Source organism: Ambystoma mexicanum, chromosome 6p, assembly GCF_040938575.1.
Source record: "Ambystoma mexicanum isolate Mex_15411 chromosome 6p, UKY_AmexF1_1, whole genome shotgun sequence".
Lineage (NCBI taxonomy): Eukaryota > Metazoa > Chordata > Amphibia > Caudata > Ambystomatidae > Ambystoma > Ambystoma mexicanum.
The window spans coordinates 365,513,103-365,533,009 of NC_090935.1; the positions used below are offsets into that span (position 1 = coordinate 365,513,103).

The following is a 19,907-nucleotide window of genomic DNA, read 5'->3' on the forward strand; positions in this document are numbered from 1 at the left end:
GAGTCACATTAATCAATGGCTCCCCACATACTTCCCCACCAACCGAATGCCCACATTTAATCCGAATAATATCAATCAAACAACTATCGAATGCAATGAATTTGGCCTCTTTCCTTATACTGTCACTCTGCATCCCAGCTGGTTCGGCCTGTAACGTTGAGGACATGTCACTCACATGAAAGGTAGAATCTCTGATATCGTCTTCCGCTATGTTCAGTGATATTGATGGTGTTCCATTGTCGTCCACTTCATTCTCTTCCATTGCAACATCTGTTCCTTCTCCGGCGATGGGTGAATAAAACAATTTCTTCAACTTTCTCGCGGTCTTAGTTTTTGCGGGTGTGGATTCTGTGAATTGATCTCCGACTGCATCCGAACTACCAGGAGGACATTCACTATCGATGGCTGGATGTGGTATAGCTTCGTTGTCAATCACTTCATATTCTTCCCATTGGCACGATGCATCTCCAGTCTCAAGTCCCTGCCAAAAGGTTTGACAAGCAACATCTCTCGTTCGCTTCACTGTCTGTGTAGATCTAGTTCGTACACCCACACGCAACTAGAGGACAGATTGGAAAAGGGATGTTCAGTTTAAACACAACTTACAGTATTGAACTATTAACAGTGAAAAACAACATAATATAGTGACCAGGACACTAACCTTCTTTTGCTTTCTTTTCTTTGAAACTTTCTTGCCTCGAACTTCAACATCGGGACGCTGTTGCTCCGACTTGTGTGTGCATGTCTCCACTTCCTCCTGCGCTGCAACGACTATATTTTCATGATAAGCACATCCATCACGCACTGACGCTCCATCGACTCCCTGAAACATAGAACTTTCATTAGTATGTATAATAATATTGAAAACACAAAATGTACTTGGGGACCAATACCCACGTACATCTCAATAGCAAAACACGAATGAACGCTTTGTGTAGAACATTCAAACGACAATTATTCACGCATTGTTGATCTAGTTAGATGGAACTGTCAAGATCCATACCTCGGGCTCCTCATAGACTTCCATTGATGATATTATTGAAGATGATGCTTCAGTAACTCCCTGAAACACAGTAATTGCATTAGTATGGTTTTCTATTTTGTTAAAATGAACATACACTTTGTGCAGGCGTCAACGGCTCATCTAAATAGACCTGCACAAATGATCAGTTGTCTAAAATAAATAATGGATATCTAAATATGATTCGATTTGCTCGATCGTTGGAAGTGTCACCACCCAGAAATCTGCATCAACTACTAGGGGTGATGTTCTTGTAGAAGAAGCTCCGTCATCTCCCTGAAACATAGTACTTGCGTTAATAAAGAAGGAAGTATAGCGGATGTAATCACGTCATATGATTTCGCTTGATCGAACTGTCAGTATCCATACCTCAAAATGCATAAGAACATCAAGGGACGATGTAACTGCGGTGCACACTAACTGCATGCTCCCCCTTCTTCTTGGACTAATGCTCCATCAACTACCTGAAACATAGGACTTTCATTAGTAATGACCACAATATTGAAAAAAGAAGACACATAGGAGGGCGACGACAGAAGGACATATCAATGGCTAAAAACGAAAGAAACATTGTGTGTAACAATCACCCTACAAGAATGCAAGATCTGATGATCTCCATCGATGGAACTGTCCGGAAACGTACCTCGAGCATCTGAGTGACATCAACGGTTGTCATCAATGCGTTGGACTCCTCAGCATCTCCCTGAAAGACAGTACTTGCATTATTTTGGATAACAATTATAACTGAAAACAAAGACTAGAGGACGAGTACAAGGGTGTACCATTAGGTAAAATAATTACACGATAAATTAAAACTATTGATTTACATGCCTAAAACAAGTCAGTGGCAGAATAGCCAAGTAAGATTACCCGATAGGCGCTTGAAGTGGCTGATGACTGCAATAACGACACGGATGGAGAATCTTCCGCCTTCATATTGAGTGGATACATAAATGGGGAAATTATTGTTAGCTAATGCTACACACTACCGCAAGGCCGAGAGATAAATACGTAAACTTGACTCACCAGTGGAGGGATGTGGACGAATAGAGTGGGAATAGCGGTTGAGAGCAATTTTCGCCTCACTCGCGGTGTGTTCTTCTTTATTAGCAATGATGTGGAGTACATGTCTGAGCTAAAGTGCCTGCTGCAGATGCGGTATCGATCACCCCTCTTGTCCGCAAAGACTTCTAGGACTCTACTTTCAAGCTCAGACGGTGGATATCCGCAATATCGGACCCATTCTCTTATCTGATCTATAGTCTTAGGGAAAACATGCATTATAGTACCTTCAGATTTATTATGGGTCTTCGAAGGGCAACCGCCAATGGAACAGGCAGGCATTGTGGAAAGTTCTGAAAAGTAAAGATCAACAATTCTCTATGAATACCAATGTGTTAAAAAATTAAATGACACATAAAAGGTTCAATGCAAGGTTCGTTTTGGTTCTTGGAACTATACACGTTATTCACATGCGGATAAGTATTTGAATAACTTTAAAAAAATAGAAAAATAATTTGACTAAACTCAGAACATGTGACTAGTTCCTTGCATGTTCTGTTTTGAACGAAAAGAAATTGGACGCAAAATGATTATGGTACATGGCCTTACCTTGACGAACAAACACTTAGATGCAGGGATCAGAGTAGTTTCTTGTCGTAGAACATGGAGCAGTTCACAGGTTGCAAACTGACGAGTTTCCTCGAAGTGGTCACGGAAGTTCACAGAGACGAAGAGCAGATAACCAGCACCTTCACGGGTTGACTAGCAAAGCGCAAAGAAGTTCTCATTAGAAATATGAAGTGGGCTATAAAGGATTCGAAACAGGGGTGTGTTTGTGAATGAATGACGTGTATATGTCGTGGCATTATGCGGTTTGCAGGGGGCCGTCCAGCGTGAGGGGGGGATGCTTGGCAGGAGACACGGGGTCTGGAGGTAGACATGGGAACAACAACCCATGCTCTATAGACCACTTTGAAGTGTACATGGTCTTTGGCACCTCTTGGCCTTTATCGCTCCCTGACAGCTCCACTTGCCAGCACAAGTACCCCGGTGCGAACTGCCTTTGATAGGGCGGGGGGTGGATTGGGGCGGTGGTCGTGCAGACAAGACTCGTTTGCCGCATGGCCTCACCAAGGAGAGGCCATCTAACTGCATGTAATAGGCAGGCTGCAGGATCTAGTACATGGAAGGCAGGGGGGTGAGTTTATAAATACCTCACCCTCCCAGGCGAATATATGGGTGCAGTTCACCCTGGAGACCCTGGATGCCTAGGCAGTTAGTCAGCAGCAGGCTGGCCTGTGGTGGCAAGGCGGCACGGGCCAGAGGGGGTCATCTCTGTACCCGGTGCCCAAAAGGATGATTTATTATGATCAACCATATTGATTATTTACCAGGTTCAACGGTTATGTGGATTGAAGGTGGGCGGCCAGCGTGAGGGAGGATGCTGGCCGGAGACATGTGGTGTGACAAGACAAGGCACAGGAAGACTATTCAATGGAGACACACTAGATTCATTTAAAAAATCAAAACAACCATTGTTAAAATATATGTTGGGTTTTATTTTAGATCTTAATTTCAATTGAACATAAATAATAAACATTACACATTGTAAAGTTCTGGTTGCAGCACATCCAGGGAAAATCCGCGGTATTGTCCACTGTCGCTGGGGAAATGTTGTCTAATGGCAAGTACTGCACAGGCAGGTATTACTCTCCGAACGCGGTGTCCGAGCCTCCCGTGAAGCCACCAAGTGAAGCAACGATAGGCCACCAGCCTGTACCACCTGTGAAAATGAAAGATGCAAACTGTATTAAAATGACAAAACTTTCTTATCACTGTCGATTCAGGTAAAAAATGTCATTCTGCTTTGAAAAAAATTCTATCTAGAAAATGCACAATATGGAACCAATTTACATGCATTCGAATGATATGTCGATGTAATTTTATATGTGGGAGACGACCATAACATAGTAGTGGCATCACTGACATCACAACCAGAGTATACTTACTCGTTACTCGGATTACGCGGACGAACAGTGCCGCGAAGTTCGTGCATAAGCACCATCATCATCCTCAACACGGTCCGTGAGAGGCAGGCTTCCCTGAACTCTGGCAGCTCGGTGATGCATTGCGGACTTGGCTCGCCTTCCGAAATGTAGGCCAAGCACCCGGAATTTTCACGGCAGCAGCAGTTCTCCTCCTCAGTTGGCATTAGCTCGCACCGATTGCACGTGCACCAGGTGGAGATGCCGTCCATGCGACATGGTGCAGGCTCTTCATCCGTTGACTGGTCCTCCCAACTGCCGTCCGAATCCCCATCGTTTTCGCGTGCTTGCCTTTCCAGTAGTTCCTGCTCGGTGTACTCGGGCTCGTACATATACGGCATTATTGTAGCCATTGTGTGGTAAAGAAAGTAAAATAATTTACAGAGATGGTACAGGTGTTCACAAGGCCTAGATGCGGCGAAGGTAGCTGACCAGAGCACAGAAACGAGTCACAGAATACTCAAAGTAACACAGAGAATAATGGAATCGAAAATCTGCTGCTGTGTGTTGTGAAACGGAGTGTTTATACTTATTGAGGAAAGAGGCGTCCTGCCATTTCCATGGCGACACTTCATTAGCTGAGGCGCAGCGATTGTTGACACGAAACGTGCTTTGGCGTTGGGAAATGGGCGGTACGCGTCTGCTGATATCAGGCTCAGGGGCGGGGGATTTGATTTAGTGCCGCAAAAGCAGGTGAGCCAGGGCGATGGGGGATAATGATAGGATTATCAGAAAATGGCGGCTGATTTCGAGTGCGATAATGGACGAAAAGTCGGGTAAGGTCCATAGGAAAGTTTTCTACGATCTACCGAGTTATGCTTAAAAACACATGGCCGAACCGTAGGGACAATAAAAAAAAAAGTCCCGGAACTATCCTTTAAACAATTACTAATTTAACAGTCGGTTATATAAGCCTTCTTCAGAAGGGAGCAAGACCTGTAACAATTATAATACACTTCAAAAACCACTCCTAAATCAGATAATACCCATTGGGGTTGGCACACCCACTTTCTACACCCTCAGGTGACTTAAATAGCTAGGATACTGTGGACCATTGATTTATCACTGGTACATTTAGAGCTATACTGAGTTTAGTGTAAAGGGTTAGATGGAGTAATAAAACAAAGGTTAACAAACTATTCATTAACTGGTAAGTACTTTTTAAACCTTCCAATGAATGTAAGTTAACCCTTTCCTGGGGGAAAGGCAAAAGCACAAAGTCAGAGATAGAAGAGAGACTGGGGGAGCCAGGACAGTCAATGTTAATTGAACAAAGTCTAGGGGAGCTGAAGATCTTCTTTGCAGGTAAGTAAAAAGTGTTGCACAATGTTTTTAGAAAAGGTTGTAGAAATAAAATCATTAGAAGGGCCAAAAGCTGGGAGGCTTATGAGGGGCAAATCTCCAAGCAATTCTGCAATGGCAACCAAGACAAGTCTCAACTGAGAACAAGCAATGCTACACAAAGAGGCAAGTCCTCTTAGGTTTACGGTACCTTTTGGTTAGAAGAAATTGTTCCAGCTGGCTTCTGCTCCTGTGTGGGTCTGCAGATCCTGTTGTTCCTGGGCCTCAGTCGTGGGGACAAGAGGGCGTCTGGGTACTCCTGCAATGCAAAGGTCGGCGGCAGCAATGGGCAAACTTCAATTCAGTGGCACTTTGCGGTTTCAGTTCCTCACGTCTACCGCAAATGGCAAAACCGTGGTTCTTGGATACCACTTCAGACTTTCCCCGCATCTGAGGTCCAGCACTCGGTTGAGGTGGCTCAGGCTTGGTCAGTCCTGCTTCAGGGAAGTCAGGAGGATCTTCCTGGCACTCGGGTCTGACTTAAAAGCGATCCACTTGGTTTGGTGTTCGAACGAGTTCATTTTGAGGTTGATTGGTCAGGGACAATGTAAAGTGAAAGTTCTGAGTGCGCATGCAAATGAATGAGCGAGAAACTGTATGGGTGTGTACATGCGTGTGTGAATGAGTCTGAATGTGTGCACATTTGATGCTGTGGGTGGGGGCATTTGTGAGGGTTGCATTGATGTTTTCTTATAGTGGCATTGCATTTTTTCTGGCATCAAAGACATGTTTTCTTACTATAGCATGGCTTTTTTACTGGCATTAAGGACAAAGCCAACAGGAGTATGTTCTTTCATGAGGATACTGGTATATATTTGTAGAGCCAGCAGCATTACTGACATTCTGGGAATAGCGCACTTGAGTATGTTCTAATGTGTGAATTCTGTTATACAGCCAGCATGGGCACAGTCAACATGATTTGTTTTTCTACACAGGCATCATAAACATGTTAGAAATGATCCTTTGCACTTTTGGCAACTTGGCATCTAATGTATTTATTCATGGCTTACTCTACTCAACATATTCTAAACTGTGTGGCTTTTTAACCATTTTGTCTGTTTGCTATGACATGCACCATTGTAACTCCTTATTTAAAAACATGTCTCAAGGGAGGACCCGTGCACGGTTCGAAATTGCTGCAAGCTATTTAGTTCCTGGTTATAGCCTGAGAGCGCCTGGTTGGCTTTGCACCAACAGCTACCAGAAGCTACATTTGACTCCCAATGCCAACTAGAACTATGTAAACATACCTACCTGAAATTAGGTTTGTTGGGGAAAGTGCATAAATGAGCATTAGGGAAAATCTAGAAGACATTTAAATCTTAGTGAGTCATACATGACACACAGTTGTAGTTTTCATCTCCTAACAGTTATATTTGTCACGCTATGCAATGGCTCCTGGACACCCAGAGGTAGCTCCTGCTTACTGGACCTGCTTTTGCCTCTGCTAATCAAATCCTTATTTTGATCCCTGCCCTTGGTTGGTTTGTGCTCCCTCCCTATGCTGTTTCTTCTACATATTAATGGGAAATATTGATGCACTTCCAGTTAAAAATGTCACCAGCCTCCGCATCTTATGGACACCCCATATGAAATATTGTAGGGCCTATCCCCTGGCTACCAGTGGACATTAAAGTTTGCATGGGGCCGGTTAAGGTTGTTTGGAGCCCCTCATGGCACTAGAAACTGAGCACCTGAACACCTCAACGAATGAGGTAAGAATTACTTCTGCTTGTAAATCTTGTTTTTAGATTTGCATACTCTGCATAGTTTGTCTAGCTGTTGATATGGAGTATGACCCATAATTATGGGCAAGTAACATTTTCCATTTACAGATAAACTACCATCCCACTTTTTATTTATTTAAAAAAAAGTTTAAGGCCATGTAACTGTAGTACAGATATTTGATCTTCCAGTCAGTGTAATCCCTAGTTATTAAATTATGCTATTGACCCCCACCTCCAAGATTCTTAATGCTCGTCTCCGTGTCTGTAATGGAATCAAGACTTCCTGCGCTGTGCGCTTGGGCAATCTTCATTATCGGTTCGACTAACATTTGACTACTATAATGCCCTGTAACTTTCTGCGCAGCCCTCATGGTGGCTTATTGCTCCAGAGTGTTGAACGCTATATCGGCAAACATTGACATAGCCTCCATCCTTTTACTAACAAATGGCTAACTGTTTCATCATCAGTCTATCAAGGCTTCTGAGTAGGGAGCAAATAAAGGTAGGTCAGCCCAACTTTTAAAGTTGGATGACTACTCTTATGATTGAATTCTCATGAAGAGCCTTTAATCCCCTACATAAAGTGGTTAATTTCGAAACGTTCCACCAACGACCACAAATCTCCCTGTAGAAAGCTTGCCCAGTGTCTAGCTGGATGATGGCCAATGCTTATCGTGGATCTACGGAATTGGAGTTTGCATTTTTTACCTGTTTCATTGTATGCCTGCAAGGGATGAAATCATGTTCTCCAGCATGGGGTCTGGCATGGATTCACATGCTCATGAATATTCCCCGTCATCAGGGTGGGAATCCTCTGTAAAGAAAAAATCGGTATCAGTTTAGTTTCTGATCTGTCTTTCTTAGTAGTAACCAATCACTGGTCTCTGGGTCATACTGCCCCCAGCTAATGACTGCCCTCTGCCTAAGCCCCTCCCCTGGCAGCCATCCTCAGATTTTTACCCCACGTTCAAGTGTTGGGCATCCTCGTGCTATAGCTCTCTAGCTTTTACTGTTTTGCGTTTTTTCAAAGAGTTTAATCTCATTTTTTCAGTCAATCGACCCTCAAGCTCCACCGTTTCTACTTCCGATCAACGGGGACCCGTTTTGGAATTTTCTACGCCACGCAAGTGCGAAGTTTCGTCGAGTTACGCTTTTTGGAGGATTCCAGAAGATCTGAGGCCTACCTCATGGACCTGGCCAAAGACAAGGGAAGCTTGACGCCCGGATCCACGCTGTTCAGGAATTGCCCTGGATGCGGATTACATAATGTTTTCAAGGAGGATGAGCATTCGAGATGTCTCTACTGCCTTCACGAACACAAAACGCAGGTGGAGAAGGACTGTGCATTTTGCAAGAACTTGTCGGAACGGACTATGAGGGATCGTTGGATCCGCCTCGCCAGCTGGCTGGAGAAGGGCCCAGCAGGTGAGAAGTCTGAGCGGTCTTCTAGTCTTCTGAGGGCACCCCGGCGTCGGAGGCCCAACAGAAGGTAAAGCACTGCGCGTCCGCGGGCACCGGGAGCGCCGAAGGGTCGGGCTCCTCGGCTGCCAGGCAGGGTGCACTTTCACCGACGCCATCAAACACGAGCCAACGCTCTGGCTCGGGGAAGAGAAAATCCGAGAACCCTGTAAGCTTCTGGAGAGGCCCTGGTCGATCTTGAAGGAATCAGCCGAGGGGGAGCGAGGCAGTGACCCCCCCCCCCCTCATTCCCCCCACCCCCCCCAAGGTGAAGGCCTCAAGCGCGCCAAAGGTGGTGAAGGCCTTGATTCACCTGGTTAAGGCCTCTATCGAGGGAGTTGCGGCAGCCCTGGCGAAGCCTGTGGAGGCTACCCAAGTGGAGGCGACCTCGGGGCCCAATGTTTCCCTGCCACCACGCAGGAAATCCTCTTTTCAGCACATCAATAAGACCCTCGTGATGACCCCGGTGGAAAAAGAGGGGGGGGCCTGGTGGCCGTTACGGATACAGCCTCTGAGGAGGAGCTGGTTGAAGTCGTGAAGGGCCTCAAGAGTTTCGAGGAGGTCTGGTCCCATGGGGGGAATCCCGAGGAGGCGGGCGAAGAGAGCGACGGTGGTGCTGACGAGGCTCCCGTGGAGGAGCAGCAACCATTGCGCCCGTCGCAACCAGTGCTCGAGCCTCAGGACAACTTGATGGCCATTTTCATGGCAATCCAAACCTTATCTCCGTGCATAAGGACGAGGTTGCCTCTACCCCCAACGGACGACCCAGCAGAACCAGGCCCGTCGGGAAGCCCTCCAAACAAGCGGAGAAGAATTCAAACCCCCTCCCCGCCTTTCCAGCCCGCTCAGCCTTCATCTCCTTCCCCTGATCCTAGGGATGGCACAGGAACAGATAAGGCCACGACGGGGACGGATGACGACGGTGCCGACGGGATGGGCCTTCCATCACCACCCCCTCGGGCCTCCCCACCCCACGAAGTTGGCTACTTCCACGCCATGATTGCCAGGGCATCCGTGCTTTTCCAGCTCTGCCCCGAAGAACAGAAGAAGGAAGGCTTCCTCTATCAACGGCGCGAGGCCAACAGGAAGACGGTCCTCGCACTGCCGTTGATTGACGATATCTGGGACTTGGTCTTCAGAAGAACCTGTCCACGACGCCTGCCAAGAGGGATCGGTATGAGAAGTAGTACCGGGTCCCCGATTCCGCCCCTTTGTGCCTTAGGGCACAGCCGACCCCGGATTCGGTCGTCTCAGCGGCGGCCAAGAAGAAAGCGGCAGGGGTGACTGCTTCAACTTCAACCTCCCAACCTTACGGCGAGGGAAAGAAACTGGACGCCATGGACAAAGAGTCATCTCGTCTGCGGTGACGACAATTAAGGCGGCCAACGCCCTAGCGATTGTGGCCCGCTACGACAGGGAGTTGCGGTACAAGATCTCCCCCCTGCTGGACTTCCTACCGGACAACAAGAGGGCGGAGGCCCTGGAGATCCTGCAGGAAGGTGAGGTGGCGTCGGACCACGCCATAACAGTGGCCACGGACATCGCTGACACTGGGTTCCGCCAGTTGGGCAATGGTGTTTGCCTTCAACGGCGGGGATAGCTCAAGGTAACAGATTACAGCCAGGACGTGCAAACCAGAGTTTTGGACATGCCCTTCGACAGGAACAACCTGTTTGGAAAGACAGTGGATGAGTCGCTTCAGGCCATCAAGACACACACGGAGAAGGCTCAGGCCTTGGGAGTTTTGCAGCAACGACGGCCGCCCTTTCGGAACTCCGGAGGCAGACAGGGTGCCTCCAAGGGATCCGGCGGCCACTCCTCGACGTACTGCCAGACGGCCCGCTCCTCGTCGCAGGAGGCCTACAGAGGACACGGCAAGTCAGGAGGATGTCGTCATCGCCAAGGCGGCAAGGCCGCCGCCAAGCAGGACTGAACCGGCCGTAGCGTCCCTAACCTGAGCACTACAGTGGGAGGCCGGCTGGCGAAGTTCGTTATCGTGTGGGAGTCCATCTCCACTGACCGTTGGGTGCTGGATTCCATGGCCCATGGGCACACTCGAATTTCTAAGGAGGTGCCCCCGCATTCCTCCCATGGCCAGGAAGGAAAATCACGTTCAACTGCTGTTAGTAAGGGTGATGCTCAAGAAAGGTGCCATTGAGCTCGTCCCGAAGAGGCTCTTGGGCTCCGGAGTATACTCAAGCTACTTCCTCGTCAGAAAGAAGACAGGCGGTTGGCGCCCCATCCTGGACCTGCATAGGTTAAACAAATACATCAAGGCCCAAAAGTTCCAGATGGTCACCCTCCATCACGTGCCTGGACAGCTGGAGGAAGGAGACTTCCTATCGTCGCTGGACTTGGAGGATGCTTACTTCCACATCCCCATTCTAAAAGGACACCAAAAGTTTCTCAGATTTGTATTCCAAGGACGGCACTACCAATTAAAGGCCCTGCCATTCGGATTGAAGTCGGCGCCCAGGGTATTTACCAAGTGCCTAGCACCAGTGGCGGCGCGGCTGCGCCTGAGGGGATTCCACATTTACCCCTACCTGGACGATTGGCTCATCCGTGCAAGGACAAGAGAACCCGCCGTCGAACACACAGCGAAGACCGCCCAACTGCTCACGGATCTGGGATTCTCCATCAACTACTCGAAATCCCGCCTGGTTCCGTCGCAGGTCGCACTGTTTCTGGGAGCCAAGCTCGATATAGTGGCGCGATTGGCTTCTCCGTCGGAGGAGAGTACAAAGGCCATCTTGGGCAAGGTGCAGCGTCTGCTGGCCACAGACGTGGCCAGGGTGAGATCCATCAAGTCCCTGCTCGGAATGATGTCCTCATGCATCTACCTGGTGCGCCTGTGCAGGCTATGGAGCTCTACAAGAGTTCCTCGACGCCCGTTGGATACAAGCGACGGGCAGCTTCGAAGACAGGATCTCGCTCAACGAGGCCTTCCGCCAAGCGATTCGGTGGTATGGAACCCGTGCGCATCTCGCGGTGGGCACAGACTTTCAGACCCCGGCACATCAGGAGACGGTGATGACTGACGCCTCCCTGGATGGATGGGGAGTGCAACACCGGAGATCTCCACGCAAGAGGCCTTTGGCTCCCGTAGGAGAGGTCACTCCACATCAACATCCTGGAGCTCCGAGCTGTGTTCTGTGCCCTCAGGTCATTCCTTCCGTCCCTCAAGGGCAAGGTGGTAAGGGTCTTCACCGACACCACCACAATGTTCTACAACTGGAAGCCGGGAGGCACCAGATACCCAGCCCTATCCAAGGAGGCCCAGGATCTGTGGCACTGGGCCGTCACCCAGGGGATGTTTCTGGTGCCCTTCCATCTGGCAGGAATAAAGAACACCATCGGAGACTCAGCAGGGAGCTGCGCTCGTGCCACGAGTGGGAGCTGCGTCAAGATCAAGCGGATCGACTCTTCCAACGATAGGGCAAACCCCAGATTGACCTGTTTGCGACGGCGACGAACTCCAAGTGCCAGAGGTTCACCAGCAGGTTTCCCCAGCCGAGGAGCATGGGCGATGCTTTCTCGGTCCCCTGGGACGGCCTGCTCCTGTATGCGTTCTCCCTGTTGCCATTGCTGCTGCGACTCATCAACCAACTCAAGAGGTCCCGGTGCAGGAAGATCCTTGTCGCACCTGCGTGGCCGAGGCAGATCTGGATCCCGGACCTTCTGGACTTGTCAGCGTCCCCCCAGTTAAACTGTCAACGGACACGGATCTTCTTTCCAGGAAAGGAGGCGCCATCCTCCATCACGACCCGGGGTCGCTGAACTTGCAGGCCTGGCTCCCGCAGCACTAGAGTTTGGAGGGTACGATATCCCGGCGGACTGCAAGGAGGTGCTTGCGAAGGCCAGGGCGTTCTCAACTCTCAAGTGCTACGGACACAAATGGAAGAGGTTCTCTGTCTGGTGCCGCGCACAGAAGGTTAACCCCCTATGGGTTACGGCCCAGAGTGTGCTGCCATATCGCTGGTCAAGGCGAGGCTAGCTCATGCCTTCATCAAGATACATCTAGCAGCGATTTCCCGCTACATCAGAACTCCTGGGCGATCATCTCTGTGGTCCCATTGCCTGGTGAAGGAGTTTTTGAAAGGACTGTTCCGTTCATTCCCGCTGGTGAAGGCTCCGGCCCCGGCGTGGGAGCTCAACGTGGTGCTGAGCAGGCTCATGGGGCCGCCATTCGAGCCTCTGCATTCGGCCCAGTTGAAGTACTTATCGTGGAAGACAGCGTTTCTTGTGGCCATCACCTCCGTACGACGAGTGGGATAGATCCAGGCCCTCTCCTGCAAGCCTGCGTACTTGACTTTCCACAAGACAAGGGTGGTGCTGAGGACGCACCCATCCTTCATGCCCAAGGTGCTGTCAGCCTTCCACCTCAACGAGCCCTTGGTGTTACCAGTTTTCTTCCTGTGTCCTTTGTTGCCGGCCGAGAGGGCTTTGCACTCGCTGGATGTAGCTAGAGCGCTGAAGTTCTACGTGGACCGCACGAAGAGTTTTCGGAAGACATCACAGTTGTATGTGAACTTTGGACCTGTGAACCAAGGGAAGGCCCTCTCGAAGGCTTCAATTTCCAGATGGCTCTCCGGCTGCATCATGCACTGTTGCCGGTTGGCAAACCGACTGTTGCCCGGCTGTCTGAGAGCCCATTCGACCAGAGCGATCTCTGCTACCACGGCATTCCTATCTGGTGTGCCCCTGCTGGACATCTGCAGGGCTGCTACGTGGAGGTCGACACACACCTTCACAAGATGGTATGGCGTCGACTGGGATTCCAGGGAAGAGTCCAGGGTCAGCCAAGCAGAGCTGCGCAACCTGTTCACCTGAAGGTGGGCCTGGTGAGGAGTTAAGAGATGCTTAATGTTGATTTGTGGTAATGCTTAATGTTGAGCCTTGCCACCTCCCGTGGTTGTGCATGTGTGTACTGAAATTTATTCTTATATTCATGAGCATGTGAATCCATGCCAGACCCCATGCTGGAGAAGGAACAAGTTAATTACCTCTAACTGTTGTTCTCCAGCATGGATCTGGCATGGATTCACATGCGAACCCTCCCTCCTTCCCCTCAGCAGCTCTTCACTTGGTCCTACTGCCACTTTACGTGTTACCAAATCTGAGGATGGTTGCCAGGGGAGGAGAGGGCAGGCATTGGCTGGGGGTAGTATAACCCAGAGACCAGGGAACGGTTACTACTAAGAAAGACAGATCAGAAACAAAACTGATAATGATTTTTTTCTTTACCGAGCATTCCCGGCCTGACGACGGGGAATATTAATGAGCATGTGAATCCATGCCAGACCCATGCTGGAGAACAACAGTTACAGGTAAGTAACTTGTTCCTTGCCATGAACAGACATGATAGGAACTTTTAGCAATCAACAGATTTTGGCGTAAAGCTTTGCACTTACATTAATTAGGGTGATTGCTCAATAGGAAGCGCATATCGTTTTAAGCGTATTATTCCTGGGTTTAGGGAGAGGTTTCCACAACCCACTAGTATCTATCATAAGGGTACACACATGGTTACATCCACAGGATAGGCTAAAGTCACTCTCGGATGGTGCTGGGGAGAATTCTCATAAATGTGCCAATTCCCTTCGAGCCCCCGAGCAACTTTGGTGGATTCAGAGGACTTTTTTTTCCTGGAAAGAGTGTAAGCCTTTTTTTTCCCCACTTTCATGTATTTTGATGTGTTTTACTCTTGTGTTCTTTGATTATGGAGTTTTAGTTAACTCCATAGGCATCATCTTTTTATGTGTGTTACACAGCACTTTCAGTGCAGTGACACAGGGATGTTTCCCAGATAATTTAAGGTTAAATTGACTTTACTAGTCTTTATAAATTCTTAGACGCAGCACACACTATTTTACAATAGAGTGCTGGAGGGTTTACATAGTATCCCCTGTGTCTAAAACTCAACGAACTGCCATGATTTTTCCCGACTGCGAACACCGGTAGCTAAAAATCGTGGGAGCCATGTTTTTCAAGATGGCGCCTTAAGTCTTTGTTTAAACGGGTCCGGTTGTCTCTTTTCGCCATTTTTCTCTCTGTGCGCCAAACTAGGTTTGGTCCCCTTGTTCATGTGCCTTTGGTGGACTTCAGGACTGAAGACTGCCTCTGGCGTCTTGAGTATCTGGGGTGGGCAGGAAGTGAGGGAGGTGCCCGAAACTCCCTGTGCTTAGTCTCCGCGGAGACCCAAATGCACTCTGGCGTGATTGGCTGGCTGATTGTCCGGCAAGGACAGCCACCCTGCTAGGTGAGTGGCAGCTATTCTGGAATGAAAGGGAGGAAACCTTTTAAAAGGTTAGTCTCTGGACTTGGAAGGCAGAGTCGACCACTGGAACGAAAGAACCGAAGACGAGCTGGAAGAGGACTGCTGCTGCAACTCCTGGACCATTGGTTTGCGCGGTGAAGCCCTGCTGCAGGTCCCAATTGCCAAGTTCATCTCGACAGAGAAGCACCTTCAAGGACGTCTTCTTCCTTTTGAGTTGGTGGTACCAATCAACTTGCAAGCCACCTGGATACCATTCTTGAAGCTGGTTAGGATTAACCAGGGAGAGGTACACCAGCTTGTGTGCCTGAATTACAGCTACTGGAAGTGAAGTGACTCCACTTTGTCAGCGTTTTCCAACGATCCAGTGCAGTGCAGGAGTCCCCCAACGTCCTCCCTCTTGTCCCCACGACTGAGGCTCAGGGACAGTGAGATTTGCAGGAACTGCCAAGAACCAACGTCTTCAGCTGCATCTGGTTCTTCATATTAAGGTATTGTGCCAAACCGATTGAGAGAACTTGCCTCTCACGGTGAAAGTTTGTGGAACTTTCCCAACTTGCAGCTCTAATCAGCTTGTGACCCAACATATTCTTTTTCGTACAAACTACTTCTGAGAACTTTGGCAAAGACTTAACCGTTTACTACAAGAACTGCTCATTCCTATTCAAGACACTAGCCCATTGACTTTGGCCTAGGCCTATTGAACTGAATCGAGTCCTCTAGTGAACTGAAACTATGTGCACTGCCTAAGAGTATTTGTGATCTATTCTATCAACTTTTGCCTTTGTATTCCTATTTAAAGTGACTGAAATGCCATTTTGATCCTATTTCAGGGGAGCCTAATTTACTCAGATACCTATTGGTTTTGTGCTGAAGTAGATTTGTGTATAATTTTTTAAAAAAAATGTTAGTTTATAATTTTTTTCAACTTTTCATTTGTCTCCAGTTTTCCAAGGTTTTCTTTTAACTCGTTACAGGTTTGCCAAGGCCTAGAATTTCTTGTAAAAATTGGCATATTGTAAGTATGAGTTTTTGCGATCTGCCGTTAAGCATCTCCATCCATCTCTTCTGTCTCCATCGTCTGTTCTCCGATCTTGTAGTAGGTGCCAAATCTGGATCTTTGTTCAGAGAGTTTGTTGCATGCCATTAGTAGGTGGAAGAGTGTTTCTGGTTGTTGAGTATCTGAGCAAAGGCGGCAAAAGTGTTCTGTTGGAGGAATTTGTCTGGTTTTGGCTAGATAAGAGCAGGTTGGTATTGTGTTCATTCAGATTTTCAAGTATAATGCTCGCATTTTGGCATCAGGGAAAATGGTCAGATAGGCTGGTAGTTTGTTGATAGATCTGATATCTATCTTGCATTGTAGATTGAGTGTATATTTTGTTTTCTCTTCCAGGGTTTTTATCCAATCATTTTTCATTATTTTAGTTTTTGCGTGTTGTGGACGTAGCGTGAGCATTTCGTGGGAAACTTCTGTTTTCATAAATTGCTCTAGATTATTTTTCCACCTGGCAAGCATTGTGTTGTTCATTGCTCCGTCATTGGTCTTCAAGATTTGGATTGCCGGTGTTTTCTCATCGGTGAGAAGCTTGCGGTATATGTCTAGTTGTTTCCATAAAAGTATTGAGCTGATGGACTGTACTGCTACTTCGTGTCTGATCCTATGCATAGGGAAAGAAGGTGGCAGTTGCAGTGTCTTACGCCAGAAGAAGGCTTCTAATTTTGTCCAGGCGTAGTCCGTTGCGTGTATCATGGCTTCTGTTCCATAGACTATTACTGGGATCACCTTTTGTTTATAGTATGTGGTTATAGGTTTGAATGAGTATTTGCCAAATTTTCGCTGGATCACGCATCCTTGTCTTGCCAGAGATTGGATCCTTTGTTCTAGTTGCAGAATACTGTCCACTTTATATTCTAGCGCTTTGCTTTGGTTTCAGTTTCTGATGGCCGGGCTTTGTATATTTTTGTGTAATGTTCGATCCATCGCTGTTCTGTCACATTTCCTGTCAGTTTTTGTTGATGCGCTGAGTTGTTGTTCAGCAGATTCCATAGGTCACAGAGGTTGTGTGTTTTGTAGATTTCTAAGATTGCTTCTGCATCTGCTTGTTGTATCATGCGATGCGTTTTGATCCAATTTTAGTTTTGTTTTGCCGCTTTTATTTTAGTGAACGATTCTTTCTTTTCTTTTCTTTAGTTGCTGCGCGGTTTTTCTCAGTGCCCTTTTCCTTTCAGTGACCTCCTTGTTGTAGGAGTGCCGATGAGTCTGTGAAGTTTGTTGTGTAGTTGGTTTGTAATAGGGTTGAAGTAGCCATTGGTCGTTTAATTTCTGGTCATCAGGTAGAATGGTTTGCATGAATTGTCTTGTGAGTATGGTTATTGCTTGTTGGGTTATGCATAGTTTTTTCCCAGCTGTATAGACTTCTAGCGGAATAGGTTGAATGGGCTGTGGATCGATCTTGATTAATGTTAACAGACCTGATGAGGGTCTACCTTTAGTTCTTACTGGGGCTGGGTTGAGGAAGGCTAGGAATCCGTCCCAGCAGGGGGTGTTGGAGAGCCAAGTTTCTTGAAAACAGATAATTCAGGTGATGAGACGTTAAACAAATGGGAGTTTACCCGTGTGTTCCATGAGCACAGGGTCCAAGTGTTATGTCGATTGATGGTTGAGATGTTACTCAGCTCTGTGGCGTCTGAGTAGGTTAGACTGTCTTCTGATCCATACTAACATCTGATCGGACAAGCTTTGTTGTAGCTCGTTCCTTGTTTCATCACGGTTGTTTGTACTATCCTCTAGGGTATGCTGGCGTCTGACTTGGCGATCGTCGTTGTTGGTTGCATCAGTATGTTCTTGTTTGGAGTTGTAATCCGCGGTCTTCTTAAAGTGGCTGCACGCAATTACGAGGTTGTTTGAGCTATTGTGTCCCTCCTTATGTTGGTTTCTGGGATGTTCCTTTCTTTCATTTGATGTAGAGGGGCTTCTAGGGTTTTCTTCTGTGATGGTTTCGCCGTATTTTGTTTTGGTATTGGACGTGCAGCTAAAACCAAGTTTATATAGGGCATCTCTTGATATTAGGATTTGATCCATGGTTGTTTTGTTATGTAGTTTTAGCGATATTTTCATTGGAGTTATCATCTACAAAGGTGACTAGGTCGATGTCTCTGGAGCAAAGCTGGTTCAGGTTTGGGATTGCTTGAAACAGTATTAAGATGTTCGAGGGGATTGGGTCCTCCGACGTATTCCATATCTGACATGTAATCACCACAGCTGTGCTGCTTCGGAAACTTTTTCGGCGTCTGCGTCCTGCGTCGATGACGTCGATGCGCCGCCGTCGAGGACCTCCTCCGACGTCCGACGTCATCCGATGTGATAAGTAGGACGCACGACGCCAGTAGCCTCAGTTCCGTTTTTTCCGCGAACGTGTTGCTTCGTGTTTCTCGGTTCTAGCCTCGACTCATTGGAGTTCTGTTCTTTCCGGTTCTTCGAACCTGTTCGTTTGTGAATTGTTCCTTCGACGATGTCTTCCACTTCGTCTTCAACCCCGCGTCCGGGCTTCAAGAAGTGCGGGGAGTGTGGGTCCAAGATGTCGGTGACTGACTCGCACGATGCCTGCCTCTGGTGCCTCGGGGAGGCCCACGACACGGATGACTGTGTCGACTGCCTGTCGCTCACGTCCAAGGCCTTACGCGAACGTAAGAAGAAATTGTCGGTAGGTCGGGTGTCCAAGCCCCGGAAGTCGAAGTCGGCGGGGCTTTCGACGGATGATTCGAGGGGTGACTCTCCGCGTCATCGTCGGAAGTCTCGTCGGTCTTCTTCTAGGAGTCGGTCTCGCCACTCCTCGGCCTCTTCGAGGCATTCTCGGAAGCGCCGACACCGGTCGCCTTCCAGGTCCTCTTCAGAGGACTCTGCCCGGCACGTCGGTTACCCCACCAGCCGTGCGACGCCGGAGGAATGGGCTTCCTTCGGGAAGAAGATGTTGGCGATTCTTGAGTCGCAGGGTACTCAACCGTCCGCGCCCCCGAGTGGGGTCGGCCGTGAGAGGTCGAGAGCCACCGCTCGCAAGAGTGGTCGGCGCGAGTCACGGGAGAGGTCCCGTTCGGACAAGGGGGCTCGTTCTCGCCGTACCCGTTCCAGGTCCCGGTCCTCGACGCGATCGAGACCGTGTGCACCTGTGATGTCTTCGAGGAAGACATCGACGTCTGAGGCGTCGAGGGCGTCGACAGGCTTTCTCGAGGCTCCGGCTCCGAGGAAGTCGTCGAAGCCGTCGACGGTCAGGTCGTCGAGGGACACGCTCGGAGCTCCGGCTTCGAGGGCTGTGTCGACGCCGCCGATACTGGAGGCGCTGCATCTGACGTCGACGCCGATTTCCTCGACGCCGATCCTCTCGGCGCCGTTGCCGGTTTTCTCGACGTCGGCGCCGATTCGCTCGACGCCATCGACGCCTTTCGTGTCGGAGGTGCCCCGTGTCTCGGGTGTTCCCCCTAGGAAGGCTCTGGTTAAGAGCAGGCACTCTCGGGTGCCTTTCCACCACTTGGATTATATTTCGGAGGCGGATGAGGATTCGGATGGCCTGGTTCCTAGTCAGGTGCCGGATGACATTGTCTCGGGCCATAGTCAATTTGACGATTTGAGGCAGTCGCTGCATGATGCCAGTGGACTGGACACCTCTCCGGAGGTGGAATTTGGTCGGCCTGAGCCTGGCTCCCATGCCGATTCCTCATACCGGCGCCTTATGGCTAGGGTGTCTGAGTATCTGGGATGGTCTGCTCCCCCAGGTGAGTTTGTGCAGGATGATCTGACGGACATCCTTGATGTTGGTCCCCCAACTGACCCGGTACTGCCGTTCCATATGGCTTTACAGCGTAGGGTGGCGGCGGCTTGGACTGCTCCGGAGAGTCTCCCGGCAGTGGGCAGATCCTTGTCGCGAAAATACCGTCCAGCCTGTGGCGACCCCTGCTACTTGACCAGGCACCCCACTCCGGAAAGTTTGGTGGTGCAGGCGGCCACGGCCCCGGCAAAGCAGGCGTCGTACCCTACCATC

At 48.9% G+C, this 19,907-nt stretch overlaps 1 protein-coding gene across 6 annotated transcripts in view; it reads left to right on the forward strand.

Annotated features, from left to right (window-relative positions):
- The window catches only part of NIPBL (NIPBL cohesin loading factor), a 2,053,700-nt gene that overhangs the window by 438,821 nt on the left and 1,594,972 nt on the right, over positions 1-19,907 (forward strand). The gene's annotated exons all lie outside the window — the stretch shown is intronic.